This window comes from Apium graveolens, chromosome 5 (genome assembly GCF_009905375.1).
Source record: "Apium graveolens cultivar Ventura chromosome 5, ASM990537v1, whole genome shotgun sequence".
NCBI classification, from domain to species: Eukaryota; Viridiplantae; Streptophyta; class Magnoliopsida; order Apiales; family Apiaceae; genus Apium; species Apium graveolens.
The window spans coordinates 151734169-151742592 of record NC_133651.1 but is presented as its reverse complement, the minus strand read 5'-3'; the positions used below and the strand labels follow the sequence as shown (position 1 = coordinate 151742592).

The 8424-nt window shown below is 38.2% G+C and overlaps 1 non-coding gene across 1 annotated transcript; it reads right to left on the bottom strand.

The window, feature by feature from the left end:
- Positions 1-4540: 4540 nt before the first annotated feature.
- LOC141663468 (small nucleolar RNA R71) lies at positions 4541-4647 on the bottom strand. The gene has a single exon (XR_012551537.1). It is a non-coding gene; the product is annotated as a small nucleolar RNA R71 (small nucleolar RNA).
- Between the last annotated feature and the right edge of the window lie 3777 nt (positions 4648-8424).

Genomic DNA, 8424 nt, shown 5'->3' with positions numbered 1-8424 from the left:
TATATATATGATGATATCAACTTTTGTGATTAGGCACAAGCCAAAGCTTGCAGTCTCCTCAAGTTGCCTTGAACTCCGGACAAGTACTTTTCTCTGTTTCTCCTTGGTTTATGCTGCATGAACTTGAACTTACAATACGAACATATATATCAGTGCTTCTAAATTCTGAGGACTAATACTAATTTTGTAATTAGCTTATGAATTTTGTTGTATATTAGCCTCTAACTTAATTTTTTTTTGATTCCACCACTAGTTGCAGGGAAATGAGAAGAAGGCAGTAGTGAAAATGGAGAAAGAAGAAGAAAGGAAATACAAGCTAGGGATGAGCAGGCTTGGGTCAAGACCACCAAAATGTGAACACAGATGTGGCCACTGCAGACCATGCATTGCTATCCAAGTCCCAGCAAACACTCAACATTTACACCTCCAGTTTGAATCGAACTCAAAGATATTCATTGACATATACAACTCCATACCATTACACCATATTGTCACGTGTGTTTTTTATTATGTAAGTGTGTTAAATGAATATTTTATTTAAATTTAAAAATAATTACTTGAATTTTGTAAAAAAAAAGATAATTACTTGAATATTTTTTACGCCTAATTTTAAATAATTGAATTCCAGATATAAAGTTAAGCATAGTACATAAATGGATTATTATTTATTTATTAATCACTTTTTAGTTTGAAAATATATCTCATTTATTTTTTAACATATTTTTTATTATAAAAAGTAATTAAAATGTACATATATAATTTTTAAAGAAAATATTAAAAATAGAATCGCATATATATAAATAATCTATATTGGTATTACATATTTAGATAAGTTCGAATTATAATGAGTCAATGCATTTTACTTTATTTCAAATTTGAAATCAAAACTTGGCATTGTTCAAAAAATATTCGAAATTTGACTACATGACCCGGCCGAAAAATATCGTCACATTCTACTGTTACATATTGAATTCTCAATGATCAGAAAAAGCTCAGGATCTGGCTGTTCGGGTGTCATCAGTATTTGATGTGTCGTCAGGATTTGACACATCATCAGCATTTAAATGTCATCAATATTTGAAGACAGTCAGCTTAGAAGATTTGTTCTGTTCCTTGAATTGTAGAGTAGATAACTTTTACGTCTGAGTTATAGGACTTTATCTATTCAGTTGAATATATGTATCAGTTCAGTTAGCTTTTGATAATGCATATCTTAGATTGTTTAGTTGTAGTTGTGTAGTATATAAACACAGTTTAGGTCATCACATAGTGTATCGATCTCGAGTATCATTCGACCTGACAACTCTCAAGAACATCAGTATTTCTTGAGAGAGTTTTGTAATAATTTTTATCAGAAATATAAAAAGCTGTAATATTTTATTACTTGTTCGAAACATTTATACAATTGTATCCAACCCCCCTTAAACAATTATATCTTTACTGGGCAACAATTGGTATTAGAGCTCACTGATAAACTTACAATCAGAAACGATCTAAACATGTCTCTGAACAAGTATGAAAGTATTAAAATTCCCATTCTGAATGAATATCCTACATGGAAGGTGAAAATGCTCATGCACCTCGAAGCTACAGATCCAGATTATCTCGGCGTGATTAATGATGGACCCTACATGCCAACAAAACCGGTGCCTGCAACTCCAACTGTTGCTGAACACTATCAGCTAAAGGAGAAGAGTGAGTGGACACTAGAAGAGAAAGTAGCTGTGCTGAAAGATGCAATGGTAAGAAACATTTTTCATAACAGTCTTGGTTCTGTGATGTCAAACAGGGTTATAGCCTACAAGACTGCCAAAGAGATCTGGGATGCTCTTGAAACTCAATGTCAAAGAACCATTAACCATCAAGAAGAACAGAAGGGCTGTTCTGATTCAAGAATATGAACACTTTAAGGCCAAACCTTATGAAAGTCTCACTGACATCTATGACAGATTTCTGACCCTATTCAACAATCTGTCTTTGGTGGGAAAGGTGTATGATCGAGAGGATTCAAACACCAAGTTTCTGAGAGCCTTGAGTGACGAATGGGAGAATCAGACTTCAATCATACGACATCAGTATGATTTAGAAATAATTACTCTGGATGAAGTCTATGGCATGCTGAGAACTCATGATTTGGAAGTCCAGCAAAGGAAAGAGAGGAAAAGAAGCAAAGTGAAATCAGTAGCTTTGAAAGTAAATGATAAAGCTTCAAAAGAAAAGTCTGTTGGAGTTGTAAGAAAGAAGAACAATTTTTAAGAATTAGATACTGATGATTCATCATCAAATCCTGATGATGATACTGATTCTGAAACTAATGAGAACATGACAGATTCTGATGTTATGAAAATGGATGCATTGCTGGTTAAGGGCTTCAGGAGGATGCAATTCAGGAAGTCTAAGAACAACAGAAGCTTCAAGAAGAAGTTCACTGGAAGTGAAAGGAAGTCAACTGGAAGAAGAGATGGAAATGACTCTAAAGCTGGAAAGGTAGACAGGACAAAGATCAAGTGCTACAACTGTGATGAACCTGGTCACTTTGCTACAGAGTGCAAGAAAACAAAGCATGATAAAGGGAAGAACAAAGCCATGGTCACATCAAGCAAGAATTGGATAGACTCCTCTGATTCTGAAAATGAAGACACATGCTATGCACTGATGGCTAGCCTTGATAATCCTGCTTCCTCTGAGTCTAAGGTACCAACTTCTTTCTTCTCTTTTGATACTGAAGATATATCTGAGTTGAAATCTATTCTTAAATCTTTGCATGGTAATTTTAAGAATAAGACTCTAGAAAATGATAGACTGATAACTAAAATTGAGATCTTGAAATCTAGGAATGTACAGTTAGAGTCTGACTTAATAAATCAGATTGATTTGAAGAAAGAATATGAGAGAGCTAAACATACAGTAAAGATCCTTGAGGCTAGATACAGTATGTTAGAAAAGGATTTAGAAAATGAGAGAAAAACCCTTAAAGCCTGGACTGATTCTGGAAAAAAGGTTCATGAGATGATCTCCAAGAAAAACTGGAAAGAATGCCTAGGCTATAAAATGGAGTTAAAGATGTTGACACTGAAAACAAAATTTCCCTTAAGACTCATGTTAAGTTTATCTCTTCAGAAGCTGATGAACCCAAATCCATCTTTGAAAAGGGTTCAACATCAGTATCACAAGAAGAATTGGTAAGTAATAAATCTCAAAGAAAGGAAAGCAAGGAAACCATTAAGACTGTTAAGAAAGAAAAGAACATAGGACTTTTGTCAGCAAGACAATTGAAAAAGAAATTATCTGAGGTTACTGACAAACCTCAAGTAAAAAGTCCTAAAAGAAACAGGAATGGTAAGCAAGGTATTTCTAAGGATTCAAATTACAAGGTTGTTCCCAATGCTCTTAGAAAAACTTGTTTTAAATGTGGAAATACTAATCATCTTACTATTGATTGCAGGAGGAGTAAGAAAATGAAAACTGCTATTCCTGAGTCTGATGTAAGGGGTAGATCTGTATTTTATAAACCACAAAATCCTTGTTTTTATTGTGGTAGTAGTTGGCATTCGATTTATATTTGCAGTTCCTATCATAAGCTGTATTATGAACCTTTGCCTAAATTTAATAAAGTTGCTTTTGTGCTTAATTCTTTTGGTTCTACTAAATCTGCTTCTGACAAGATAGATAAAAAACTGTCAGAAGTACTCCTAACACACAAAGGCTTAAGTTATCCAAAAAGAGGGCCCAACAAGTGTGGGTCCTTAAAAATCCTTCTAATTAATTATTCTTCTGATTGCAGGGTAACAAGAAAAATATACTTGTCTTGGATAGTGGATGTTCAGGACACATGACTGGAAATAAATCCCTGCTGTCAGAATTTGAGAAGAAGGTTGGCCCAGATGTATCTTATGGAGATGGAAATTGTTAAGTGGAATTTATGTGCTTTCTATCAGTGGTCGTTAAAGTTCATTGACTCAGACATTTTTACTTATTTGTTTCCTTGTTTTATTTCAGGTGATCTAGCGAGGGTGTATGCATACGCATTCGCGTACTCACAAGAGAACACTGGATAAAGCCGAGGAAGAACTTGTGTAAGGAAGTTTTTGAGGAAGAAAAGAAGGTAGAAGAAGAAGAAGAGAAAGTTGAAGAGCCAATTGTAGTAGCTATGAGTGATCAAGCATAGAATCCGAAGGCTTTGATGGACTATTCTAAGCCTAAGATTAATGACATTCAGTCTAGCATTATTAGACCAGCCATCGCGACTAACACTTTTGAGATCAAGTCAAGCACGATCCAGATGATACAGAACTCAGTTCAGTTTGGGGGTTCTCCTACCAAAGACCCCAACATGCACATCAGGGATTTCATCGAGATCTGTGACATTTTCAAGTTTAATGGTGTGACTGAAGATGCTATCAAGCTGTAACTCTTCCCGTTCTCTTTGAGGGATAAAGTTAAGTGCTGGTTACACTCTCTACCGGCAGGGTCTATCACAACTTGGGAAGATCTTGCTCAAAAGTTTCTCACTAAATTTTTTTCCATGGCAAAGACTGCAGCAATCAGGAATGCTCTTACCCAGTTCGTGCAACAAACTGGAGAATCTATGTGTGAGGCTTGGGATCGATATAAGGAGATGCTAAGGAAGTGCTCACACCATGGCATGCCTGATTGGATGATTATCAACTGTTTCTATAATGGATTGGGTCCTACTTCTAGGCCCATGCTTGATGCAGCATCAGGAGGAGCCTTGTGGGCTAAGAGCTACGATGAAGCTTATGAACTTATTGAACTGATGGCTACTAATGAGTACCAGAATCCTACCCAGAGGTTGACTCAGGGAAAAGTTGCAGGAATTCTGGAGTTGGATGCAGCAACTGCTATTGCTGCCCAACTTAAGGCGTTGACAATGAAGGTGGACGCTTTGGCTAATTATGGAGTTAATCAAATCACTAGTGTATGTGAGCTTTGTGCTGGTGCACATGAGAATGATCAATGTGCAATTTCTAATGAATCAGCTCAGTTCATGAGCAACTTCCAGCGATTGCAGCAACCTATGCGAGCCACCTTTCATCCAAACAACCGCAATCATCCTAAGTTCAGTTGGAGCAATGCTCAGAATGCGGTTCAACAGCCTTATCAGCAGTATCCAGTTAAGCTATACAACCCCCCTGGTTTTCAGCAACCGCAGTATGCACCAAAACAATAACTCCAGCTACAGCAAGTTAATGAAAAATCTGAATTAGAGGAGTTGAAGCTTATGTGCAAGAGCCAAGATGTTTCTATCAAGACCTTAGAAAATCAAATTGGGCAAATTGCCAATGCCTTGCTAAATCATCAACCTTGTATACTACCTAGTGACACTGAAGTGCTAGGGAAGAAGGAAGCTAAAGAGCAGGTAAAGGCAATCACTTTGAGGTCTGGAAGGGTTGCTAATCCTGAACAAAATCAAGAGTTGACTGAAAAGGCTGGAGCTGAGAAAGAAGTAGAGTAGCAGGATGAAGAAGTGGAACCAAGGAAGACTACTGTTGAGCACACTCTGCCTGAGGGTAATACATGGGAGAAACGGATCTATCCTCCACCACCTTTTCCTAAGAGGCTACAGAAGAAAAAGCTGGACAAGCAATTCGAGAAGTTTCTGGAGGTGTTCAAGAAACTTCATATCAACATACCTGTCGCTGAGGCTCTCGAGCAGATGCCTAGTTATGTAAAGTTTATGAAAGGTATTCTCTCTCGAAAAGTGAAGCTAGATGATTTAGAGACTTTCGCTCTCACGGAGGAATGCAGTGTTGTGCTGCAGCAGAAGTTGCCTCCGAAGCTTAAGGATCCAGGAAGCTTTACTATTCCATGTACTATTGGGAAAGTGTCTTTTGACAGATGCTTATATGACTTGGGAGCTAGTATCAATTTGATGTCTTTGTCAATCTTCAAGCAATTAGACTTACCTGATCCCAAACCAACTTACATGACCTTGCAGTTGGCCGACCGTTCTATTACATATCCACGTGGTATTGTGGAGGATGTCTTGGTCAAGCTGGATAAACTCATCTTCCCTGTTGATTTCGTCATTCTTAAATTTGAGGAAGATAAGAAGATTCTCTTAATCTTGGGAAGGCCTTTCTTGGCAACTGGTCGGACCTTGATTGATGTGCAGAAGGGTGAGCTTACAATACATGTGTTGGATCAGGATATGACGTTCAATGTTTTCAATGCTATGAAATTTTCTACTGATAATGAGGAGTGCTTGAAAGTAGAGTTGGTCGATTCGGTGATCACATCGGAACTTGATCAAATGCTAAGGTCTGATGCCGTAGAAAAAGCCTTATTGGGAATTTCAAATAGTGAAGATGACGAAGGTGATGAGCAATTGCAATATTTGAATGCTTCTCCCTGGAAGAGAAAGATCGATATGCCTTTTTAATCTCTTGGAATGGAAGAATTGAGCAAAGCTCCCAAACGCCTCAAGCCTTCTATTGAGGAAGCTCCTACTCTTGAGCTTAAGCCTTTACCTGAACATTTGAGGTATGCTTTTTTAGATGATGCATCTACTCTGCCTGTTATTATTGCATCTGACCTTTCAGTTAGCGACGAGGAAAAGCTTTTGGGAATTCTGAGAGAGTTCAAATCGGCCATTGGATGGACTATAACAGATATCAAGGGAATCAACCCTTCTTATTGTATGCATGAAATTCTGCTAGAAGAAGGTAGCAAGCCTACAGTCGAGCAACAAAGAAGACTTAATCCAATAATGAAGGAAGTAGTGAATAAGGAAATTCTAAAGTGGCTAGATGCAGGGATCATCTACCCTATCTCTGACAGTTTATGGGTAAGCCCGGTTCAATGTGTTCCAAAGAAAGGTGTTATCACTGTGGTAGCAAACGAGAAGAATGAGCTTATCCCTACACGAACAGTCACGGGGTGGAGAGTTTGTATGGACTACAGGAAGCTGAACAAAGCCACTAGAAAGGACCATTTTCTATTTCCCTTCATTGATCAGATGCTTGACAAGTTGGCTGGTCATGAATATTATTGTCTTCGGGACGGCTATTCGGGTTACAATTAGATTTGTATCGCTCCGGAAGATCAGGAGAAGACTACCTTCACTTGTCCATTTGGTACTTTCGCCTTCAGACGAGTTTCTTTTGGTCTGTGTGGTGCACCATCCACTTTTCAGAGATGTATGATGACCATCTTTTCTGACATGATTGGACAGAATATGGAAGTGTTCATGGATGATTTCTCGGTCTTTGGCGATTCTTTTGATGAATGCTTGCAAAACCTTGGACACGTCCTCAAGAGGTGCGTTGAGACTAATCTGGTTCTCAATTGTGAGAAATGTCACTTCATGGTGCGTCAGGGCATCATTCTTGGGCACAAAGTTTCTAGTAAGGGTCTTGAGGTGGATAAGGCCAAGGTAGGGGTCATTGAGAATCTTCCCCCACCTATTTCTGTCAAGGGAATTCGCAGTTTTCTTGGTCACGCGGGTTTCTACAGGCATTTCATCAAAGACTTCTCGAAAATTTCAAAGCTATTGTGCAGTTTATTAGAGAAAGATGTTCCTTTTAAATTTGATGACGAGTGCCTTGCAGCTTTTGAGAAATTGAAGAAGAGTCTAATTACGGCACCGGTCATAACTGCACCCGATTGGAATGATCCTTTTGAAATGATGTGTGATGCAAGTGATTATGCAGTTGGAGCAGTTCTTGGGCAGAAGAAGAACACCATTTTTCATGTGGTCTACTATGCTAGTAAGACCCTCAACGGTGCTCAACTGAATTACACTACTACGGATAAAGAGCTTTTAGCTATTGTCTATGGTTTTGAGAAATTTCAATCTTATCTACTTGGGACTAAGGTGATAGTTTTCACGGATCACGCCGCCATACGATATCTTGTCTCAAAGAAGGACTCTAAGCCTAGATTGATTCGATGGGTCCTTTTGCTCCAAGAATTTGAACCAGAGATCAAGGACGGAAAAGGAACTGAAAATCAAGTTGCTGATCATCTCTCGCGTTTAGAGAATCCTAATGCTACTTCATTGGATAAGACATTGATAAATGAGTCTTTTCCCGATGAGCAGATGTTTGGAGTGCAAGAAGAAGAGCCGTGGTTTGCAGATATTGTGAACTACCTTGTTAGTAACATCATGCCTCCCGACCTATCTTATGCTCAAAGGAAGAAGTTTCTACATGAAGTGAAGTGGTATATGTGGGATGAGCCGTTTCTTTTTAGACAAGGAGCTGACCAAATCATGAGGAGATGTATTCCTTATAGCGAAACGAGGGGGGGATCTTGCGAGATTGCCACTCAAAGGCTTATGGAGGACACTATGATGGAGAAAAGACAGCAGCTCGGGTTCTTCAAGCAGGTTTCTTTTAGCCAACATTGTTTAAAGATGCTCATTAGTTCATTTTAAAATGTGATCGATATCAATGAGTGGGT